A 25,614-nucleotide genomic window follows, 5' to 3' on the forward strand; every position below is an offset into this window, starting at 1 on the left:
GGCTCCAAGATGCTAGGCAGCATGAATAACTAGACATATGAATGGGCTGGCCTTCGGATAATTCCTTCCTAGCCTTTGATTCTTCCAGCTGAGTCCCCAGATAACATGGAACAGGGATAAGCTGCCCTCACCATGTCTTGTCTGAGTAACTCAACAACAGACATCTTGAAATAAAAAAATTATTATTATTGTTTTAAGTCACTTAGTTTTGGAGTAGTTTTAGCAGCAATAGATAACTAACATAGGTCAATATAAAAATCTATGCATTTTATAAAACATTCAGAAACAAAATAAAAGGATTTTTTTAAAAAAGTACTGCTGTGTCTCCATATGGAAAAATAAAAATTATTATCTCTCACCATACACAAACAACAATTCCAGGTAGATTATAGATCTACATGTGAAAGACAAAAGAATAAATATTCTAGAAGACAAAATAGAAAAATGTCTTCAAGACATTGACACAGGGGAAAAGGTCTCAATAAAACACACACACACACACACACACACACACACACACACACAGAGAGAGAGAGAGAGAGAGAGGGGTGGGATGGAGGAAGAGAGAAGGAAGAGAATAGTTAATAAAGTTGACTGCAGTCAAATTGAAAACTTCTGTTTATCAAAAGATACCATTATAAGACTTAAAGGCTAATCACAGAGTACAAGATATTTGCAACACATATTGCTGACAAAGGGATTGTATTTAGAATAAAGAATTTGTATAAAAAATAAGAAAAAGACAGACAACCCAATTCAAAATGTGCAAGAGACTTGAACAAGGCATTTAACTAAAGAGGTTATTCAAAGTCCAATAACACTGAACAGGTGCTCCACCTTACTAGTAATCAGGGACCTTTTCTGTATTATGAGCCTAATCATGCATAATTTTGAGGGTTGTAAAAAACACAAGATATAATTTTTAAACTTTTATTTTGAAATAATTCAACCTTACAGAAGACTTGCAAGAACTCTCATATATATTTTGCTCAGATTAACCAAGTATTACAATTTTGTCATATTCTGCACTCCCTTTCCAGATCCAGACTCACATGTGTGTGTATGTACCTATTATTTTCTGAATCATTTGAGGGTTTTATATTAGTATATCATGTCCTTTTCTGGCTAAATACTTTAAATACTTCAGTATTTCATGAGAACAAAAGACCTTCTTTACATGACCACAGTATGATTATTGCATTCAGGAAATTTAACATAGATTTGCCACTATTATCTGATATAGAGTTAATATTTCAATTTTCCAATTGTCTTAATAGAAAAACTTTTTTTTCCAAAACCAGAATCCATTCTAGGATCATGCACTGTATTTAGTTGATGTTTCTATCATTTTCTTTAATCTGTAATGGTTCCTCAGCCTTTGTCATTCATGACATTGACACATTTGAAGAATATAAGCTAGTTGTTCTGTACATTGTGTTTGAATTTGGGTTTGACTGCTATTTCTTCATGATTAGATTTAGATTTTGCATTCTTGGCTAGTATAGTACATTAGCAATATTTTTTCCTTCTCAATATATCAATAGTATATAACTTAAAGGACCTGGCATAAATAGATTGTCATTATATCTTACCTTACTGTTATATTTTTTTATTGTGAGCAATTTCTCAGCGTTTTTGGGAAAAAGTAGAGAATGAATTGATTTAATAAATAAAGCATTTTATAAAGTATTTTATGTGTGAATATATTTATCTGACAGCTTTATGGTAAAACCTGAAACAGATGAGGTTGCCAAAACTGATCATTCCAAGAAGCAATTAATAACTAGTATTCTCAGAGTCAATGAAGATGCTTCCAGAGAACCATTTGGAGAATTTTTTATGTGTTCCCTGGAGTTGGAGGGGTGCAGGGACTAGTATCTGACTCAAAGCTGCAAAGTCTAAAGGTGAGAGTTGGAGGCCTTAGCTCTGCTGACTTGGGGCAGAGTAAGGGAAGTTGGAATCCATCATGATTTCTAACATCTGGCCTGACAAGGAAGCTTGAATTTCCCTTGAGCTTATGAGACCCCACAGGAGGAAGTCATATTGAATTCTCTTGAATGAGACTTCACTAAAGAGGACTGAGCCCTGCAGATGGTTGGGCCACAAGAAACCAGTGGATAAAGGGAATGTGTAAGTGGCCATCTGGAGGAGGCATAGTGTATGTGAAAGGAAGTGTAGGCAAGTGTAGGAAGTGTAGGAAGTGTTCCCTGGTGATGGAGATCGTCTGTGAAAAAGTCACAAAACCACTCCAGGAAAGAAACAACTGACATTTGGAATATCCTTTGCAGAGAGATTACCTACACTAGACTATAACCGTATGGTGAAATATTACCTTTACTTACCCATGCCTCTTCCCACCCATCTCACTCCAGTCCCTGAAGGGCCCCAGAGTATCTGCCGGGGAGTGAAGGAGAAGGTGGAATAAGAGCTAGAGATTCATATGATCACCCCTATCTTTTCTCATTATAGGCTTCCAAGCCTGAAGTAGGTCAGAGCTCAGAGAAGGAAGAAGTTTTAAAGTTGATGAGAATAGAGTTTTAATTACTATACTTGATTAGAATTTCTAATACTTAGAAAAAGACATGACTAAATTTCATCAAGTCTAAGATGCTATTGATTCTAAGATGCTTCATTATTTTTATATAACACTAAGAAAGGGAAAAAATCTCCTTCCAATTATGATTATAAGATGCCACTGAGATTCGGATTTCAGAGATGAGATGTTTAAATGGACAAGTATGTTCATGTTGGAGTAGATTAACATATTTTATTATCTGAGAGTGATTAGAAAAGCTATGAGACCCGTGTAAGATTTCATCCAGGGAAGGGTGATGTGGTTTGGCTCTCTGGCCCCACCCAAATCTAATCTTGAATTGTATTTCCCATGTGTTGAGGGAGGGACCTTTAATCCACACATGTGGAGGGAGGGAGGTGACTAGATCATGGAGGCAATTTCCTCCATGCTATTCTCCTGATAGTGAGTGAGTTCTCAGGAGATCTAATGGTTTTATGAGTGTCCCTTCCACCATGACTGTAAGTTTCCTGAGGCCTCCCCACCCATGTGAAACTGTGAGTCAATTAAACTTCCTCCTTTTTTTTAAAATAAATTACCCAGTCTCGAGTAGTATCTTTATAGCAGTACAAAAATGGACTAATACAAAGGATAAGTGGATTAATATAGAGGTTTTAAGTGGGGAAGGCAGTGGGATAAAAAGGTAAAAGTGATTCCTGCTTCTTCTCTACGTTGTCCAGCTGGTTCAAGAAACTGGTTGAATGATGCAGTTTCTCAGTCTAATTTCAGGCTAAGAACTACACATGGACCAAGCCTGCCTTTCACAAATGCTTGAACAGAAAAGGGGATCTGGGTGCTTAAAGGTTCATTTGAAGGTTCATCTCTTCCACTTAAGCATGTTTCATCCTGCCCAGAAAGAGTTGAATACATTCCCTGAATATTATTTTAGGTGCTAGATTTTCTTGGTAGGAATTAAAACTTGGGGTATATGGAAATACTGAAAAACTTGGAGTGTTCTTATAATTTATGAGAAATAACAGGAAAGATTTTTTCCAAAATTGTTACTGTTTTTGCAAATTGTAGATCTCATGCCCTTTTGGCATGTTTCATAACATATGGAATAGTATAACTAAAATATCATCTGGTCTCTCTGCCTCTTAGGTGTCTGGATAAATTAAATGGAATCCTCCCAATTCTATGGCCTATGGAAGTCTGAAAAATTCCTGTTTGTTTTTGTGAATTCCTAGGGGATTATGTCCTATGGTTCCTCAGGCTCTGGCTCTTAAGTGCATCAAGCTGGGTTTGCAGCTAGACCCCTGTGGTGATTTTACAAAATGTCCACAAATTCTTTAACACTCTTCAAGAGATAGCACTTAATTCCTCTCCCCTTGACTGTGAGATGGACTAAATGACTTACTTCTAGTGAAAATAATATGGTGGAAGTGACAATGTGTGGCTTCTGACACTAGGTTATGAGGCATGTGGCTTACTCTTTGTCTTCTCTCCCAGATTGCTTGCTCTGAGGGAAGCCAGCTTCCATGCCATGAGGGCACTTAAACAGTCCTGTGGAGAGAGAGGTCCATAAAGTGAGGGATTGAGGCCTCCAGCCAACAGCCATGTAATTAAGCCACCTTGGAAGTGGTGGTTGGTTTCTTTGGCAATTTATTGAGAGTAAGTAACATTTTAGAAGGAAGAGTCAGAGTTTGTAGTTGTGCTTCTATCAGCAGTGATTATATTAAGGCCCAGAATCATTTTGCCTTAACAATGGTGAACACCTAAAGAACTTTTCCCTCATGAGCAATTGGTTCTCCTTATCCTGGATTTTCCCCTTTCTAAACCATTCTCTCTAGCCAGTGAGATTTTCCTATGTCATTTATGTATCCCCCAGTTAAGAAGTGCATCCATTCCCAACCCAGTCCCCTTGCCTTCAGGATAAAATCCAAATTCTACCTAGTTTTATAAGAACTCTCAGCACTGCCATGATATGAGATTGTGGTCACTTCTCTGGCCGTGGGATATTTATTTTGAATATCATGCAATAAAGGTTTTATTTTTCACAAGTTCTATGGAAATGAAAGCTACCATAACCTTTACTTGGAGGTTTTTTGTTCTAGAAATGAATACTTATTTTATGTCAATGGCTTTTTTTACATACACAGAATTACTGGACCAAGTGACCAGAGCTTCTGAGAAAGAAAGAAATAACTGTTTTCACACCTTTATAGCAGAAATAATGAAAACTGTGTGGGCAGTTAAAACTGGACAGGATAATAAAAAGATATCAGTAAAACAATATATCTTTCTTCTGACAATGCTGTTGCATTAAATTCTTAAACGAAGAATAAAAATAATTATGATATTTTCACGGTGTAGTCATTGAAAAGTAAAAGTGTGACTTATATATTATTGACCTGGAATCTTGTCTATCATATACAGTAGAAAAAATGGTTAGAGAACAGTATGTAGAGAATAATGACATTTAGAATAATCACATAATCATATGTAGAGAATAATATAATATTTAGTTATGTATGCATACACAAATAGTGTGGAAGGCTCTATATCAAGTTGTTAATGATGATTATCTCTGGGGAAAGGTTTATGAGGGGTTTGTGGGATGCTTTTTACATTATTCACTTCTGAATCAAAAAAGTATAAAAACATCTTTTATAATTTAAAAAGATAGTTCCATTTTATAAAGATCAAGGATCACATAAACTAGGTGATAGAGCAGGAGCACTGTCATCTCGGACAAACACCGCCACTTTAAATTCCGTCTCCCATTCTAGCCTCATGCATTTCAAGGAAACCTCTTCTAACTACAGAAAGAGCAGCCAGAAAGAGCAGACAGGAAAACACAGACAAGACAGCTCGCTCTTTCCCATCTTGCAAGATGGCGGGTGAAAAAGTTGAGAAGCCAGATACTAAAGAGAAGAAACCCGAAGCCAAGAAGGCTGATGCTGGTGGCAAGGTGAAAAAGGGTAACCTCAAGGCTAAAAAGCCCAAGAAGGGGAAGCCCCATTGCAGCCGCAACCCTGTTCTTGTCAGAGGAATTGGCAGGTATTCCTGATCTGCCATGTATTCCAGAAAGGCCATGTACAAGAGGACGTACTCAGCCACTAAATCCAACGTTGAAAATAAAAAGAAGGAGAAGGTTCTTGCAACTGTTACAAAACCAGTTGGTGGTGACAAGAACGGCGGTACCCAGGTGGTTAAACTTCGCAAAATGCCTAGATATTATCCTACTGAAGATGTGCCTTGAAAGCTGTTGAGCCACCGCAAAAAACCCTTCAGTCATCACGTGAGAAAACTGCGAGCCAGCATCATCCCCAGGACCATTCTGATCATCGTCACTGGACGCCACAGGGGCAAGAGGGTGGTTTTCCTGAAGCAGCTGGCTAGTGGCTTGTTACTTGTGACTGGACCTCTGGTCCTCAATCGAGTTCCTCTACGAAGAACACACCAGAAATTTGTCATTGCCACCTCAACCAAAATCAATATCAGCAATGTAAAAATCCCAAAACATCTTACTGATGCTTACTTCAAGAAGAAGCTGCCAAAGCCCAGACACCAGGCAGGTGAGATCTTCGACACAGAAAAAGAGAAATATGAGATTACGGAGCAGCGTAAAGATTGATCAGAAAGCTGTGGACTCACAAATTTTACCCAAAATCAAAGCTATTCCTCAGCTCCAGGGCTACCTGTGATCTGTGTTTGCCCTGACGAATGGAATTTATCCTCACAAGTTGGTGTTCTAAATTTCTTAAGAACCTAATTAAACAGCTGACTACAAAAAAAAAAAAAAAAAAGACAGCTCGGGCACAGAGGGAGGTGGGGGGAAGTCTCTTGGGTAACTGCCAAATTTTACCCTCATACGATCAGCCCCAGTAAAACAGTGGGCCTTAATAAGCACATTCCTTTCCCTTCAGGGGCACTGAGATAGGTAAGCTAAAAGCAGACTTGGGGGGTATGCCTGCAGCTGCAGAAAGATGTGTGGGAACAGACACACAACTCTCCCTCCCAGATAAGCACAACAAAGAGACACAGAAGCAGTCTAAGCCTCTGATAAACTCTCCCACCCTGAATCCTTAAAAACTCTTAGTCTGTAAGAGAGTGTGGCTCTGACCTAACCTGGTCAGAAGGCACCTCTCAGGTTTGTTTTCTCTAAAATAAATCTGTCTTGACTGTCCAGCCGCTTTTCATGTTTCTTTCCTCTTTCTTTAATTCTTACACTAGGAATCCTCAATTAATACCTATACCTCTGTCATCATACGGACCCTCATTTAAATCCTCTTGGAATGATGAATGGTTTGATGTCAGGGTTTAATCACATCTTAAAACTGTTTTCCAAAGGTGTCTTTTATAACGTCATCAGTGGCTAAAACACTACTTGTTATTAAATTATTCCTCATACCCAATCCTCATGTTATTCCATGTGATTTTCCTCTGGAGCTCAGCTAAAAATGGAAAAAAAAGAAAGAGTTGATGACTTTCTTTGTTTAAAAATGATTAAGTGATTTTTAGTTTTATTTTCATAGCATGTTTATCTTTTTTTAGATATCTTGCCCTTGATCATTTCTTGGAAGCCACATGGTAAAAACAGAGAGTATGGGATTGGAAATTGGAGGAACTGATGTCATACTCTGTTATCTTCACATACCAGTAGTCTACCTGTGGGTCAGTCATTACCTTAAACTGTCTGAACTTTGGTTTTCTCATCTATAAAATGGGAATGAGAGTGTCCTAGAGGATCATAGGAGATGAGGTCAAAGAGTGTGATGAACAATAACATCTTTCACATATGCTGGTTTACTCTTCTCTTTCTCCTGCCCTCTTTCTTTCTCTTCCTTGCTTCTTAGGGATGTCAGAACTCTCTACAATCAGTGTCTTCTTCTGTAAAACAGAAAAAGAAAATAACCCTTTTTCTTCTGTACTTCAGAGAGTCACTTTTGTAAGACTCATTTGGACAAATGAATGTCAAAGTGTGTTTTAAAGAATAGGGTCTTACACTAATGCTAGCTATATTTGTGCTTTGCCATATGTCAGCCCTATGAATGCATTTGTCCTAGTGGATATCATCCTTCCCATTTTATAGAGAAGGACATGGTTTGAGAGGACCTGCACAGGGTCTCATAGTACTAGAACCCAGGCTTCCAGACTATTAAGGGCCATTTAAAAAGTTTATTTCTCTTCTGTAAATTAAATGACCTCAATTCTTTTAGCTTTTTCCCCCATAAATTCCACATATCAAAATAACTGACAAAGAAAAATGAGTGAATTGTTCAATTATTTTTTATATGGAATTTTGCTATTAAAGTTGGATCGATTTATGTGAGCGCCGAGTGTGTATAGGCAGGCACTATGCAGGGAATGAGAAGTGGTAAATGAGAAGACATGATTCCCACCTTTATGGAATGTGTGTTCTGTAGGGTGGGGGTGGGGTGCATGGGTGGTAGCAGAAAATAAGTGAGTAAACAAACAAATGAACAAGATAGTTGTAGGTGGTGATAAGCATTTTTGGATCAAATGAAGCATAGTGATATGAAGGAGTGACAGTGTGGTGGTGTTGGATGAGGAGGCGTGGCCTAGACTGAGTAATCAGAAAAAGATTTTAGGAGGAGATGACCTATGGCATTCAACAGATATTTGCTGAATGAATTAATGAGTGAATGAGTCATTCATGCAAAGATTAGGAGCGATGGCAGAGAGAGTGTTTGGAAATACTTTTGCTATAATAGTTAATACTAATAGCTGCTTTTGATTTGCTCTTATGTGCCAGGCACTATGCTTAATTATTTGTATTTACCTAGAAGTTGAATCTCCACAACAACCCAAAGAATTAACTAATTAGAATAACTCCATTTTTTAGATGAGAGTTGTAATGACATTTGTGGTAAAAAAAAAATGGAACTCTATATTTGAAAATCTTTAATGTTCTTATTACTCCTTTAAATCTGAAGCACTTAAAGAACAACATTTGGTTATACATTAATCAAAGTGCTGGGAAAGGTGGTGGTCTGTGTCATTCACCTAATTTTCTATCAAAATAGATTTGTTAAAGTTGTGTATAAAAATAATACCTTCTTTATCTGCTCTGTTCATGTGTTACATTTAGATCATAGAAAGTCAGAATGGAAAGCAACCTTGGAATTCAACTAGTCCAGCAGTAGTGTTTTATGAATAGACTTAGGCATAAAGAAATTAAATGAATCTTTAAAAAAAACTGGATTTTTGTAGTGAGCATTTGGAATGAATAAAACTGTAAGAATCGTTATCATTTGTTCACATAAATTACATGTTTCTCAAACAGAACATTTGTTCTTCATAAAAACTACAATGACATTATAATCCCCACTTTGCTGATAGAGGCACCCAAATAAACTGCTCAAGATCACATTGACACTAAACAGTAAACCCAGGATTTAAAGTCAGATATGCTCCTCCAATACACTTTGCTTTTACTTTCAAAATAAGATCAACTCATAGTAAAAATCTTTTAGAAATTAATCATAGCAGTTACAGTAGTTTGGATTGAATGTTTACTCACTCTAGGACACTGGAAATTATGTTGATTTTGTTTATTTTTGGGGGTAGGGGTGGAGCACTCCACTTGAAAGAAAAAGGTAGAAAAAAATTCCATTACTTGTGTTTCCATTAATGCCTGTAGCATTGCAAATCCAATGATCAACAAAATCCAGTACCATTTGGGCAGTGAGATAGTAGCTCTCCACAACTATGGAGAGAGAAACTTGCAGAGACTATTGGGGGAAATCCCTAACCTAAGAAAATCCCTCCTCAGCAACAAAGTGTCCCAGGGACCTTTGAGATTCTACTAAGGGCTGGTAAAGTAAAATGTCAATCCAAGTGGCAGATACTATCTTTCATGTCTTCTCTGAATTACAGGATTTCTCTCCTCCTATTCCTTCTCTCCTCCTATTTCTCATAGGAAGTTCCTGGCTGGAGAAACTCCCAATATAGGTGGGCCAAAGAGGAAGGACTCTAGGGCTGCTTGCTCTTCCCTGGGGACTTTAAATACCAACTTCTGCTTTTATCTTACATCTATCTATCTATCATCTATCTATCTATCTATCTATCTATCTATCTATCTATCATCTATCTATCATCTATCTATCTAATCTATTTATTATCTATCTATCTATCATCTATCTATCTATCATCTATCATCAACCATCTATTTTGGGGGAAGTAGGGGATTATAATGAGCAGTAATCAAACGGCCAATATAGCTTGATTTATCGAACTCATAAAAATTAGTAAAATATGCCTTTTAGAGATTGAGAGAAATTAGCCTAAAAGTAATTTTTTGGCCATGTGAGCAGTTGACAATGGGTTTAAATACAACTTAATCTTTAGTTGATGAGCCCCTCAGCCTACCCCTGACACTACAAGAAAACTGCTTATAGTTAATGCATGTCTTCCCACATTTCCTATTCCTTCTTAATGTTCCCCCTCCCAACTTTACTTGTTGGGGGCATGGTGGAATCCTAATTTATACAGTTACCACAGTCTGAGAAACAGGTGAACTCTGCATTCATGATTACAAATTTAGATTGTTTTGCAAAAATAACTGTTATGCATAATCCCATATAAAGTCTTAATTCCAGGCTCATAAATCAAATAGTCAATACAAAGAGCACTTATGAGTTACCTCCTGTGGATCTTTTGCTAAAACACAATGCAATTTAGTAGTTAGCTGTCCTAAACTAGTAGAAAAGTATTTCAAGGAGATTTGTTTGAATAACCCGTGAGAGAAGGAAAGAAGTAGGATTAGGTAGAGGGAAGAAGTGAAATGCAAAACAGTCACAAGTCGTCATGCAATCCTCATGGATGCCCTGGGTGACTTTAGATAGCCCCTCAGAATCCTAACACCTTGGGGCAAGGGAACTGGGTCTTTATTTACCATCCACCAGTGATTGGATGCAGGTTGGCCCTGGGAGTGAGCCATCATCTTGGGCAAAGCAGCTTTCATAAGCTGAGGGCAGTTTCCAGAGAATGATGCAGTTGAGAGCTGTCAGCTGCTGTCAGTACTCCTAAAAGCAGCGGGGAAAAGGAGTGTGCTTCAATTCTGGACACAGATTAGACATCAGGATTTATGGGCTGTTGAATCTGGCTGTTGAATCTGGCACTGAGTGGCATACCACAGCATCCACTACAATATTTAAAAAATATTGTTAGGTAAAGGACATTATAGTCCAATCATTTCTCAAGTGACTGGTACTTTTTATTTCAAATGTATAATTGGAAAATGTTAACAAACTGGATATATCACTCATAGTTATTAGTTTAGAGGTGTCATGTTAAGTACTCATTGTTATATAGCTGCTAAATTTCTGTATGAATTATATTTTATATATCCTCTTTCATTTATCCAGTGTGATTTGCTTAAAAGAACTCTGAGACTCTTTTATCTCTGAGTTAAAAGACATGGGTCCTTACCAAAATCTGCCTCTTACCATAGAACAAGTCATTTTACTTCCTCATCTGTAAATTAGTGATGATATTTTGGCTGACTCTTCCACAGGGTTGTTGTGCGCAATAACAAACAAAATGCTTGTAAAGGCCTTTTGTAAACTGCTGCTAAAGAAGAACTCAGTAGCTGTGGGAGTCCTGCTCTGGCTAAAGAGCCTCAGTTAGCATGAGGAGCCCCTGAAATTTGAGAGTAGTGCAGAGTGAAGTGTGGATGATAAAAACAGAGGGAATGAGGCAGGAGATTCCAAAAAGGAAAGGGTGAGGAAGAAAGGTGGAATTTTCCTTAGGTGCCAAAGACTATCGTTTCCTACTTCACCACTCTAACTCAGGCCAGCTTTACTAAAGCAAATTGAAAACAGAACAAAACACAAAATAGACAGACAAATCAGCTGACTGAATTACATGTTAACTAAACCATTATGCATCTTAGAGCCTGTCTCTTCCTCCCATTCTCACCCTGTTTCCCGCACCAGGTAAACAGCAATCATATTACTGAGAGGAAAGAAAAACCACTGTATTTGTTTAGTTCTGGGGGTTCTTGGCTATAATATAGGATCTGTCACCTCCTTAACACCACTTTGACTCAAACTTTTCATCTGAAAGCAAGTGGGTGTTCATTTCTAAGTCTCTCTTTATTGCTCTCTCTTTTTGTTGTGGTCGTGGTTGCTTTGGTCTCATTTTTAATCTTTCCCCGTGACAGTCCTCTCTCAGCCCCTGTCCTGAAAGTAAGTGATCAGCCTTCAGGTCAGGGTAGAGTTAGCCTGGACTTCCCCAGACTCTACCCACAGCATCGGAAACGTTTCCTTTGAATTCTCAGCTTTTTCAACATTGATGGTACAGCCTTGGTTTTGGTTTAAAAAACTGGAGATAAATGTCATGTGGTCAACTCCAAGGAGGCATAGTTGAATGATTTCTAACCAGAGGCATTTCCCAGTTGGTCGGCCACATTGAGACCAGCTTTCCCTTCTACCCCAGAGGTTTTCTGTAGCATATTCTGCTCCCCTCGCTGTATTCTTCCTTCCAGCAATCCATCTATACATCCTCTCATTCATTCATTCATTTATCTATTTTCCTCTCTTTTGGTCAAGAAACCAGTGTGGGCTGCATTGCATATTTCGTATTCTCTCCTGCAGCCTCCTCGCATGGGCCAGATATGGATGAACTCCTCCTTCAACTTCAATTCCTTCCTCCTAGCACCTACTTTTTCTGGTTTGGCTTCCATCTGTGGGAGCTGATGGGTGGCCAGGATAATTTCAACAAAGCAGCAGTGCAGATTGGGGCCAGGTCTGTTTTGTGCTTTCTGTTACTTCAGGATTTATGGCCTATTGAATCTGGCACTCCACCCTGGCTTTGCCAACAGTACATTTGTTTTATCCATAAAGCAAACAGCAATGACTGTGAAACTTGACTTTACTTGGACTGTGACGAATCTGTCTGCCATACCAGTGATCTTTTTTTCATGTGTTGCCAGATAACTTCTCCCTTCTTGCCCTCCAAGATTTCTTAAAGGAAACAAGGTCTAACATATCATTAGATAGTGTATGAATATAATGAAAACATTTTTCTCACGGAAGTCTGTCCTGTCTCCGTAAGGGTAGGCTGGCTACCTTTCTCTGTACTCCAATGGCACCTTATACTCTTCCCCGTATTTTCTGTATCTTTCTCTCCCACTAGACACCATGAGGACAAAAACTCTCTTGCTCATCATTGTATCTCCAGTCTGGAACCCAGAACTGTCAGTGTATGTTTATTCACTGATTAACTAAACTTTATAATGTGTGGGCTTTCTTCCAGTTTCCTGAGAAGGAAGGGAAGTAGTAATATCTGCTTTTCTGGGCACTGTCTACCTGGGACTCCAAGGCCTATTGAGAGGCTGTGCTGAGGGTAAGTTGGATGTTGGGTTCTTACATGTGATTTTGCTTCTCCATTACATCTCTCCATCCATACCATTTTCCTAGCCAGAACATGTCAGGCACAATCTTCTGCTATAGGGGAAGCATGATTGGCGATGGCTAAAGGTGATCAGAAGAAAAATAGCCAGAAGAAGCATGCCCTATTTTTCGTGCCTACGCATGTCCACTAACACAGTAGGAAGTCTGTGCTTAGCAGTCTGTCTATGGCTGTCAAGATCCTTTCCCAAGCCTGTAGTCTTTCCTTCTTTTGTCTCCCTACCCCTCACTCAACCCCCTTTGCAGTCTTCTCTCCTGACAGTTAAAAAAGCCACCACACCTTACATAGAGTAAATGATCACTTGTGTGTGGCGTAGGTGGCTTTTAAAGCTGATTTAGGTTACTATGAAAACTCTGTATTTTTTTGTGTGTGTTTAAGCTCTACCTCTTCAACTTATTGTAAGCTCCTTGAAGTCATGGCTCATCCTCACACTCTTTTCTTTTCTTCCTCTTTGGCTCCAATATGTAGAATAGAATGCCTTCTATATATTAGGACTTTAATAAATATTTGTTGGGTAGAACTGAAATTCACATAATGAGACATCTCATTTGCAATGGGTAGCTGTGCTTGATGACATCACCTTTGGTTTCTAAGGGGTCAGGATTTCTAACCAAGCACATTCTCTTCCTAACTCTTTGGCTAACCCATACTTGTCTCCAAAATCACTTCCTCTGAGGAGCCCTCTAGGATGACAGAAAACTGGGCTAGGTACTCCTTCTGTGTGGTTGCATAACATCTTTTACTTCTCCATTTAATAGGAATGTACTAGGGTTCTTAAAAACATTCATGGAAAATGCGTATTATGAAAAAACTGTGCATAGATTTCAATTTTTTCACCCAAATAAACTTGTACTAACTTGCTATAACATGTCTGAACAGGAGCTAGTTTGAGATACTTAGAAAGATAAGATGTCAGTTTGAAAAAAGACCCTATCAGAGCCATACAAATTCTGCTAAAATTGAAGCAGGAACAAACATCAAATTGACGATGAAGTTTGGGTGGAAGAGCGGTGAAATCAGTGATGCTTTAAGAAAAGTTTATGGGGACAATGCCCCAAATAAATCAGCAGTTTACAAATGGATAGCTCATTTTAAGAAGGGATGAGATGACGTTGAAGATGAAGCTGACAGTGACAGACCTTCCATGTTAATTTGCAAGGAAAAAATTCATCTTGTTTATGTCAGTCCTCTTCAGGCCTGAGGATTAACAGCAGAAACAGTAACTAACACCACAGGCATCTCAATTGGTTCTGCTTACACAATTTTGACTGAAAAATTAAAGTTGAGCAAACTTTCCATTTGATGGGTGCCAGTACTGTTGTGCCCAGATCAGGTGAAGACATGAGCAAGAGCTTTCAAAGGAAATTTTAAACAAGTGGGATCAAGATCCTGGGGCACTTCTTTGAATAATGATTAATTCCTTTTTATTATAGGTTAGTATTTCATGGGATGGATACATCATCATTTGCTTATCCATTTGTTTCATGATGAATTTAGGTTTTCAGCTTTTAGCTATTATGAATAAAGCTGTTATGAACATACATATTTTTTGTGTGAAAATGTGCTTGCATTTCTCCTGGGTAATTACTTAGATATGGAATTGTTGGGTCATATGGTGAATGTATGTTTAACTTTATAAGAAATGGTCCAAGTATTTTTAAAAAGGGTTGTATCATTTTCAGCTTCCACCAGCAATATATGAGAGTTGCTCGTCTATACTTGTTATTGTCAGTCTTTTAACTCTTAGCCATTCTAGTGGGTGTGTAGTGGTATTTGACTGTGGTTTTATGTTGCAGTTTTCTGTTGACTAATTATGATGAGCATCTTTTCATGTGTTCATCAGAGATTTGTGTAATTTTTGTGATGTGACTATTCAAATATTTTGCCCATTAGAAAATTGGATTGTCTTCTCAGTATTCAGTTGTTAAGAGTTTAAAAAATATATATTCTGAATAAAAGTTTTTTCAGTCATATGTGCTGCAAATATTTTTCTGCCTGTCTGTGGCTTTTCTCCCAGTCTGCCCTCTGTATCCACAGGTTCCACATTTGTGGATTGTTCTTTTCAAAGTCCAACTTTGGGTTTCACTGATTTTTCTCTATTGTTTGTCCCATTTCAGTGTGATTGACTTCTGTACACATATTTATTATTTTGCCCTTTATTGTTTGGGCTTAATCTGTTCTTCCTTTTTATTTTTTGGGGGGTTTGTTTTGTTTTTACTTTAAAAAAACTTTCATTTTAGGTTTGGGGGTACATGTGCAGGTTTATTACATAAATATATGTTGCGGAGGTTTGGGGTACGAATGATCCCATCACCCAGGTAGTGAGCATAGTACTTGATAGTTTTTGAATGCTCATCTATCTCTGACCCTCCCCATTCTAGTAGCCCCAGTGTCTATTGTTCCTATCTCTGTGTCTGAGTGTACTTAATGTTTAACTCCTACTTGTAAGTGAGAATGTGCAGTATTTGGTTTTCTGTTCCTGGGCTAGTTTACTTAGGATGATAGCCTCTGGCTGCATCCATGTTGCTGCAAAGAACATGATTTTGTTATTTCTCATGTTTGTGTAGTATTCTATTTGTATATATACCACATTTTCTTTATCTAGTCTACCGTTGATGGGCATTTAGGTTGATTCTATCTGTCTGCTGTTATGAATGGTCCCATGATGAACACACGAGTGCATGTATCTTTTAAATAGAATGGTTTAGTTTTCTTTGGGCATATACCCAGTAATGGGATTGCTGGGTTGAATGGCAGTTCTGTTTGTAGTTCTTTGAGAAATCTTCAAATTGCTTTCCACAGTGGCTGAACTAATTTACATTCCCACCAGCAGTGCATAAGCATTCCCATTTCTCTATAACCTTGTCAACATCTGACTTTTTAATAATAGCTATTCTGATTGGTGTGAGACAGTATCTCATTGTGGTTTTGATTTGCGTTTCTCTGATAATTAGTGATGTTGAGCATTTTTAAATATATTTGTTGGCTGCATGTGTGTCTTTTTTGAGAAGTGTCCATTCATGTCCTTTACCCATTTTTTCATAGGGTTATTTGCTTTTCTGCTTGATGCATTAAGTTCCTTATAGATTCTGAATATTGACCTTTGTCAGATGCATAGTTTGCAGATCTTTTCTCCCATTCTGTAGGTTGCCTGTTGACTCTGTTGATAGTTTCTTTTGCTGTGCAGAAGCTCTTTAGTTTAAATAGGTCACATGTGTCAATTTTCATTTTTATCGCAATTGCTTTTGGGGACTTAGTCATAAATTCTTTGCCAAGACTAGTGTACAGAATGGTATTTCCTAGGTTTTCTTCTAGGATTTTTAGAGTTTTAGGTCTTAAATTTAAGTCTTTATCTTGGGTTGATTTTTGTATAAGGTGAAAGTAGGGGTCCAGTTTCAATCTTCTGCATATGTCTAGCCAGTAATCCCAGCACCATGTATTGAATAGAGTCCTTTCCTCATTGCTTGTTTTTGTCAGCGTTGTTGATGATCAGATGGTTGTAGGTGAGCAGCTTTATTTCAAAGTTTTCTATGCAGTTCCATTGGTCTGTGGGTCTGTTTTTGTATTAAATACCAATACTATGCTCTTTTGGTTACTGTAGCCTTGTAGTATAGTTTGAAGTTGGGTAGTATGATGTCTTTGGCTGTGTCCTATTTGCTTAGGATTGCCTTGGCTTTGGGCTCTTTTTTCATTCCATATTCTGTGAAAAATGACATTGGTAGTTTGATATGAATAGTATTAAATCAGTAAATTGCTTTGGGCAGTATGGCCATTTTAACAATATTGATTCTTCCTATCCATGAGCATGGAATATTTCTCCATTTATTTTTGTCACCTCAGATTTCTTTCAGCAGTATTTTGTAATTCTCATTGTAGAGAGCTTTCATTTCCTTGGTTAGCAGTATTTCTTGGTATTTTATTTTTGTGGCTATTTTTAATGGGATTAGACTCTTGATTTGGCTCTTGGCTTGAACATTATTGTTGAGTAGAAATGTTACTAATTTTTGTACATTGATTTTATATCCTGAAACCTTATTGAAGTAATTTTCAGTTCTAGGACCCTTTTGGCAGAGTCTTTGGGGTTTTCTAAGTATAGAATTCTATTATCTGTGAAGAGAGATAATTTAACTTCTTCTCTTCCTGTTTGGATGCCTTTTATTTCTTCTTTTTTTTTTTTTCCTGATTGCTCTGGCTTCCAGGACTTCCAGTACTACACTGAATAGATGTGGTGAGAATGGACATCTTTGTCATTCCCCACTTCTCAAGGGGAACGCTTCCAGCTTCCAGCTTTTGCCCATTTAGTATAATGTTGGTTGTGGGTTTGTTATAGATGGCTCTTATTATTTTGAGCTGTGTTTCTTTGATGCCTCATTTGTTGTGCATTTTTAACATAAAGGATGTTGAATTTTATTGAAAGCCTTTTCTGCATCTATTGAGATGATCATATGGTTTTTGTTTTTAATTCTGTTTATGTGGTGAGTCACATTTATTGATTTGCATATGTTGAACTAACCTTGCATTTCAGAAATAAAGTCTACTTGATCATGGTGAATTAACTATTTGATGTGCTACTGGATATGATTTGCTAGTATTTTGTTGAAGATTTTTGCATCTATGTTTATCAGGGAGATTGGCCTGAAGTTTTTTTTCCTTGTGTTTCTGCATGATTTTGGTATCAGGCTGATGCTGGTTTCATAGAATGAGTTAGAGGGGAGTCCCTCCTCTTCAGTTTTTTAGAATAATTTCAGTAGGATTGATACTAGCTCTTCTTTATACATTTGGTAGAATTCAGCTGTGAATTTTTCTGGTTTTGGTCTTTTTTTGGTTGGTAGATTTTTTTTATTATTGATTTAATTTTGGAACTGATTACCGTTCGGTTCAGGGTTTCAATCTTGGGGAGGTTGTGTGTTCAGGAATTTATCTATTTCTTCTGGGTTTTCTAGTTTGTTTAATAGCCTAGTTATTTGTAACAGCCTCTGAGGACTATTTATATTTCTGTGGGGTCTTTTGTAATGTCACCTTTGTCATTTACGTTTGTGTTTATAGGGATCTTTTCTCTTTTTCTTCGTTGATCTAGATTTCAGTTTTTTAATCTTGCTTATTCTTTCAAAGAGTTAACTTTTGGTTTCAGTGACCTTTGTATGGATTTTTGTACCTCAGTTTCATTCAGTTCTGCTCTGATTTTGGCTGCTTCTTTTCTTAAGCTAGGTTTGTGGTTGGTTTGCTCTTATTTTTCTAGTTCCTCTAGGTGTGATGTTAGGTTATTAATTTGAGATCTTCCTACTTTCTTGATGTAGGCACTTTGTGCTATAAACTTTCCTCTTAACATGCTTTAACTGTGTCCCAGTGATGCTGGTATGTTGTGTCTGTGTTTTCATTAGTTTCAAAAGTTTTTTTGATTTCTGCCTGATATAGTTTAGATATGTGGCCCTGCCCATATCTCATGTTGAAATGTAATTCCCAGTGTTGGAGGTGGGACCTCTGGGAGGTGATTGGATCATAAGGGTGGATTTCTTATGAATGGTTCAGCATCATCCCCTTGATGCTGTTCTCATGACAGTAAGTGCTCATGAGATCTGGTTGTTTCAAAGGATGTGGCACCTCCTCCCATCTGCACCCTTGCTCCTGCTTTTACCATGTAAGGTGCTCGCTCCTGTTTTGCCTTCCACTAGGAGTAAAAGCTCTTTAAGGCCTCCCCAGAAGCAGATGCCATTGTGCTTCCTGTATATCCTGCAGAACCATTAGACAAATAAACTGCTTTTCTTTACAAATTACTCAGCCACAGGTATTTCTTTATAGCAATGCATGAATGAACTAATATACTGCCTTAATTTTGTTCTTAATCCAAAAGTCATTCGGGAGCAAGTTGTTTAATTTCCATGTAATTGTATGATTTTGAGAGAGCTTGTTGATATTACTTTCTTTTTTTATTGCACTATGATCTGAGAGTGTGGTTGGTATGATTTTTTCTTTAATTTCTTGAGACTTGCTTTGTGGCCAGGCATGTGGTTGGTCTTCGAGTATGTACCATGTGCAGATTAGAAGAATGTATATTCTGTTGTTGTTGGGTGGAGTATTCTGTAGAAGTCTATTAGGTCCAGTTGGTCAGGTGTCAGGTTTAAGTCTAGAATATCTTTTTAGTTTTCTGTCTCGATGATCTGCTTAACACTGTCAGTGGGGTGTTGAAGTCTCCCACTATTCTTATGTGATTATCTAAGTTTCTTCTAAGAATTTGTTTTATGAATCTGGGAGTGTGAATATTGGGTGCATATATACTTAAAATAGTTAAGTCTTCTTGTTGAATTGAACTCTTTATCATTATGTAATGCCCTTCTTTATTGTTTTTATTGTTTTTGATTTAAAGTCTGTTTTATCCAATATAAGAATAGCAAACCCTGCTGTTTTTTTGGTTTTCTTTTTGCATGATAGACCTTTCTTCATCCCTTGACTTTAAGCCTATGAGCGTTACATGTGAGGTGGACCTCTTGAAGACAGTAGATAGTTGGGTCTTGCTCCCTTATCCAACTTGCCACTTTATGCCTTTTAAGTGAGGCATGTAGCCCAATTACATTCAAGGTTAATATTGATGTGTGAGAATTTGATCCTGCCATCGTGTTGTTAGATGGTTGTTATGTAGACTTGATTGTGTAGGTGCTTTATAATGTCAGTGTGCCGTGTACTTGAGTGTGTTTTTGTGGTGGCAGATATCTTCATGATGTTTTTGTCTTAAGGTAATTTGATTATAATGTACCTGGTCAAGTTTTATTTATCTTTATTCTGCTTGTGGTTCATCAAGATTCTCAGGTCTGTAGGCTTGTAATTTTCACAATACCTTGGAAAATGTTGAACCATTATTTCTTCAATTTTTTTTTAGCCTCAAATATATCTTTTCTCCTTCTGGAACTCCAGTTACACTTCTGTTGGATTTCTTGATATTGCCCTATAGCTCACCGAGGTTTTGTTTATTTTTTTCTATCTTTGTACTTAGGTTTAGGTGGTTTCTATTGCATATCTTAAACCTCACTGATGTATTCTTCTGCAGTTTCTTATTTGCTCTTAATGCCATTCACTGAATTTTTCAATTCAGATACTGCATTTTTCAGTTGTTGAATTCCCATTAATTCTTTTAATCTTCTGTTTTTACTCTTATTATGTTCATGTGTTCATTTACACACTTGAGCTTATTGTTTGTTAATTTTGCCATTAGTGTCATTTCTTGGCAGATTTTACTGACTTTTCTCCCCTGCTGGCTATAGGTCACATTTCCCTCATATTTGCATGTCTAGTAATTTTAAAAAGTAATTTTTATTATATGCCGGACATAATGATTGTTACATTGCTGAATGTTTAGATTTGGTTGTCTTTCTTTAAAGAGTGTTGGAAAAATTCTGAGAAGCAGTTAAATTACTTGTGGATCAGTTTATTCATTTTAAAATTGTTTTTAAACTTTGGGAAATTTTAAGGTAGCATTCATTAACTGAAAAATATCCCCCTCCCGACCCCTCACTTATGTGAGCTCCGTGTCTCTTACATTTCTATATAAATCTTCATCTTAGAGCTCTCTGGTAATTTTTGGCTTCACATTATGCCGTCTAGATAGATGGTTTAGTATTTATCAGTGGACTCAAGGGGACCACATTGCATAGTTTTAGAGGTTTAGAGACTTTTCTATGCATAGTTTCCTTTTCTCCAAAACTATGCCTTGAAAAACCTAATCACTTCGGCCTCCCTGTTCCCCTCAACTCACAGAGCTCCTTTCTGTCTCTTAAACTCAGTGAGACAATTGGTCTCTGCTTGGGTTCTCTTTTTCTGCACTGTAGTCTGGAAATTCCCCCAGGTGGAAATCAAGAGTAGGCATAGGGGTCTCTTAGTTTATTTTCTTTCTCTTAAAAATTCCATTTACATGCTGTGTACAATTTCTTAAAACATAGTTTCATATATTTTTCTAGTTTTACAAAGGAGAAGGAGAAGCATGGTTTCAATTATTCCATCATGTCAAGTGGCATTCCTGATTGGTAGTGTTTTTATTATTGTTTAGTTTTAAAGATTTTGAAATTTCTATTATGATTTTATTTTAACTCGTGAATTACTCACAATTGTGTTTTACAATTTTCAAAAGATATGAGAGTTTTAATTTTTTGTATTTATTTTGAACTTATTGTACCCTGTGAATGTGTTCTAATATAACAACAAATAACTGAAATTTGTTGGATTTGACTTATTGCTATCTTACAAACATTTCACACGTATATGAGAGAAAAGGGTATTTTTTAATTATTGGGAACCATTTCTACATATGTTCATTAAATCAATCATATTGTGTGTAAATTTTTTATATCTTTGCTAATTTTTTGTTTGCTTGGCTATTTATTTATTTATTTATTTTTGAGATAGGGTCTGGCTCTGTCACCCAGGCTGGAATGCAGTGGCACTACGTCAGCTCACTGCAACCTCTGCCTCCTGGGGTCAAGCAATCCTCCCGCTTCAGCCCCCCAAGTAATTGGGGCTACAGGTGCATGCCACCACGCCCAGCGTAGGGATGGGGTTTTGCCATGTTGCCTAGGCTGGTCTCAAACTCCTGAGATCAAGCGATCCACCCACCTTGGCCTCCCAAAGTGCTGGGATTTGGGATTACAGGTGCGAGCCACCCCGTGCTTGGCTATTTATTAATGAGAGATACATGTTGAAATCTAATACCGGATGGTGAAGTTGTTAACTTCTCTTTATAGTTCTATAAATTTTTGCTTTATGTATTTGGAAACTTTAAAAATATTGAGTATACATTACACATTGTAAAATACACAAATCTTAAATGTCTAGTTCACAGAATTTTTACCCATATGTACATACACACATCCCACTATGTAACTGCCTCATCAAGATGTAGAATATTTCTTGAGCTGCAGAAGCCTCCTTTCTATCTACATTCTGTAAATATCCACTCAAAGGAAACCACTGTTCAAACTTGTACCAATATTGATAAGTTTTGTGTGGTTTTGAACTTCATATAATTAGAAACATAAAATATGTATTTTTGCTCAGCATTATGGTTTAAGATTTATCTGTGCTGTTTTCTGTATCAGATTTTTTTTGTTGTTATGGAGAATTCCGTTGTGTGAATTTTTCTCTGTTCTATTATTGGCAATCATTTCAGTTGTTTCCAGTTTAGTGGTATAATAAATAACTTTTCTGAGAACATCCTTGCACATATCTTCGATGGAGACCATAAACATTTATATTTATTGATAAATGCCCAGAAATATAATTGCTGAATCATAGAGCAAGCATCTGTTTTGCCTTAGTAGATATCACTGAACACTTTTGTAAAATAATGGTACCAATTTACTCTTATATCATTACTATATGAGAATTCCAGTTGCTCCACATGCTGTCAACACTTGGCATTGTCTATATTTTAATTTTAGTAATTCTGGTGGGTGTGTAGTAGTATCCCATTGTGGTTTTTAAAAATTATTTTATTTTATTTTTGAGTCAGGGTTTTGCTTTGCAATCCAGGTTGGAGTGCAGTGGCACAATTACTGCTCACTGCAGCCTCAAACTCCTGGGTTCAAATGATCCTCCTGCTTTAGCCTCCCAAGTAGCTGGGACTACAAGTACACACCACCATGCCTGGCTAATTAAACATTCTTTTTTTTTTTTTTTTTTTTTGTGGAGGCGCAGAGTGGGGGGCGGATCTGGCTGTGTTGCCCAGCCTGGTCTTGAACTCCTGGCCTCAAGCAATCCTCCTGCCTCCACCTCCCAAAGTGTTGGGATTATAGGCATGAGCTGCTGTGCCCAGCTCATTGTGATTTTTAAATTTGCATTTCTCTGATGACTATGGATGCAGGGCACATTTTAATATATTTATTAGTTATTTCAATGTCTTTTTTTAATTAAATGACTGGATTTTGGCTTTTTTGTCCATTGGATTTTTTTCTCTTTTCCATACCAATTTATAAAATGTTGAAGATATATTCTGAATAATAATTCTTTGTTAGATATATGTATGGAAACTGTCTTATTTTTGTGTTTCTTGCATTTTCATTATCTTAATAGTGTCTTTTGATCAACACATGCTTGATTTTAAGAAAGTCCAGTATATTAATCTTTTTTTATGGTTAGTGCTTTTTATGTCCTGTCTAAGAAATCTTTGTCTTTCCCAAGTTCAGAAAGAGATTCTTCTATTTTTTTCTATTAGAATATTTATTGTTTTAACTTCCACGTTTAGGTCTATGGTTCATTTGGAATAAGTTTTTGCATGTAGCATAGATTGAGTCTAAAGTTAATTTCAAAAATGGATATCCACTGAATCCATCACTATCTATTGAATTGACTGTACTTTCCTGACTGAATTAGTGTCTTTGACACAAATCAGGTGACTGTATATGTGTAGGTATATTTCTTGCTTAATAGCTATTCTGTACCATTGCTCCATTCTTGTGCCAATATTACACAGTGTCTTAATTTCTTCAGTTTCATAATGGTTTGAAGTCAGTGTATGTCTGCCAGTTTTGTTCTTCTGTTAGATTGTCTTGGCTTTTCTAGGTCTCTTACATTTCTATATACATTTTAGAATTCGCTTGTCAATTTACAAAATGAAACAAAACAAATCTTAGCTGGGTTCTTAAATTGGGATTGAACTGAGTCTATAGAGCTATATGGGGTGAAATGACATTGTAACAATTTTGAGTTTTGTAATTCATGAGCATATTATACTCTTCCATTTACTTAAGTTTTTAATTCTCTTGTTACTTTCTGAAGCTACTTTGTTAGGTGTAAAAAAGTTAATTAAAAACATCTTCCAGATAAACTGAATATTTTAACTTTTCTGTGTCTTTTCATATTGGTCAGCGGTCAGCAAACTGTTTTGTAAAGTGTCAGAGTAGGTATTGTCAAGTTTGCAGGCCATACAGTCTCTGTTGAAATTATAGGCATACCTCAAAGATACGGTAGGTTCAGTTTCAGATTATAGCAACAAGGACAGTCACATGCATTTTTCTGGTTTCCCAGTGCATATAAAAATTATATGTATAATATACTGTAGCCTACTGTGTGCAATAGCATCATGTCTAAAAATAATGTACACAGCTTAATTTAAAAATACTTTATTGCTAAAAAATGTGATCACTTGAGCCTTCATCAAATTGTAATCTTTCTGCTGGTAGAGAAACTTGCCTGGATGTTGATGGCTACTGACCAGGGTGGTGGTTGCTGAATGTTGTGGTGGCAGTGGCAATTTCTTAAAATAAGACAAGAATAAAGTTGCTGAACTGATTGACTTTCCTTTCATGAAAAATTTCTCTGTGGCACGAAATGCTGTTTGATTGCATTTTACCCAAGTAGAACTTCTTTCAGAATTGGAATCAATCCTCTCAAACCTTGCTGCTGTTTTACCAACTAAGTTTATGGAATATTCAAAGTCCTTTGTTGTCATTTCAACAATGTTCACAGCATCTTCACCAGAAATAGATCGCATCTCAAAAAAACACTTTATTTGCCCATTCATTCCTATGAATGAGGAAACAACTCTTTATCCATTCAAATTTTAGCATATAATTGCAGCAATTGAGTCATATGTTTAGGTTCCACTTCTAATTCTAGCTCTCTTGCTATTTCTACCACATCTGTAATACTTCTTCTGGTGAAGTCTTGAACCCTTCACAGTCATTCATGAGGGTTGATATTAAGTTCTTCCAAACTCCTGTTAATGTTGATATTTTAACCTCCAAACAAGAATCAAAAATTAATGGTGTCTAGAATAGTGAATCCTTTCCAGAAAGTTTTCAATGGACTTTGCCCAGATTCATTAGAGGAATTGTTACTTATGGCAGATATAGCCTGACAAAGTGCATTTCTTTAATAGGACTTGAAAGTCAAAATTACTCCTTGATCCATGGACTGCAGGATAAATGTTGCGTTAGCAGGCATGAAAACAACATTTATCTTCTTGTATATCTCCATCAGATATCTTGGGTGATCAGGTGCATTGTTAATGAGCAGTAATGTTTTGAAAGGACTATTTTTCTGAGGAGTAGGTGTTAATAAGGGACTTAAAGATAGTAAACCATGCTTCAAATGGATGTGCTGTCATTCAGCCTTTGTTGTTCCATTTATAGAGCACATGGAGAGTATATTTTTACTTAAGGGCCCTAGGATTTTCAGAATGATAAATGAGCACTGGCTTCAACTTAAAGTCATCAGCTACATTAGCCCTTAACAAAAAAGTCAGCCTGTCTTTGGAAGCTTTGAAGCCAGACACTGACTTCTCTTCTCTGGCTATGACAGTTCTAGATGGCATCTCTTTCCAGTAGAAGGCAGTTTCATCTATATTGAAAAGCCTGTTGTGTAGTAGAGCCACCGTTATCAGTTGTCTTACCTAGACCTTCTGGATAACTTGCTGCAGCTTCTACATCAGCACTTGCTGCCTTACCTTGCACTTATATGTGATGAAGATGGCTTCCTTCCTTAAACCTCATGAACCTCAAAGACCTGTTTTATCTAGGATCTAGCTACTTTACAGTGGGAGAGTCCTTCAGAGTATGTATCCCACCACATAGGTTAAAGTGGAGGTCTTCAGGAACCATGTTCAGTTGAACTCAGTGCCTGTCACAATGATTCATTGAATGAGTAACTTACCTTCTGGGACTTCTGCTAGCTTCAAA

The 25,614-nt window shown here is 37.0% G+C and overlaps 1 protein-coding gene and 1 pseudogene across 3 annotated transcripts in view; both read left to right on the top strand.

Moving 5' to 3' along the window:
• The window catches only part of TNFSF4 (TNF superfamily member 4), a 230,892-nt gene that overhangs the window by 92,811 nt on the left and 112,467 nt on the right, over positions 1-25,614 (top strand). The gene's annotated exons all lie outside the window — the stretch shown is intronic.
• On the top strand, positions 5,152-6,270 carry LOC100599426 (annotated as a pseudogene). Its single transcript, XR_121233.4, has one exon. The product of XR_121233.4 is annotated as a 60S ribosomal protein L6 pseudogene (transcript).

Source organism: Nomascus leucogenys, chromosome 12 (genome assembly GCF_006542625.1).
Source record: "Nomascus leucogenys isolate Asia chromosome 12, Asia_NLE_v1, whole genome shotgun sequence".
Classification (NCBI taxonomy): Eukaryota; Metazoa; Chordata; class Mammalia; order Primates; family Hylobatidae; genus Nomascus; species Nomascus leucogenys.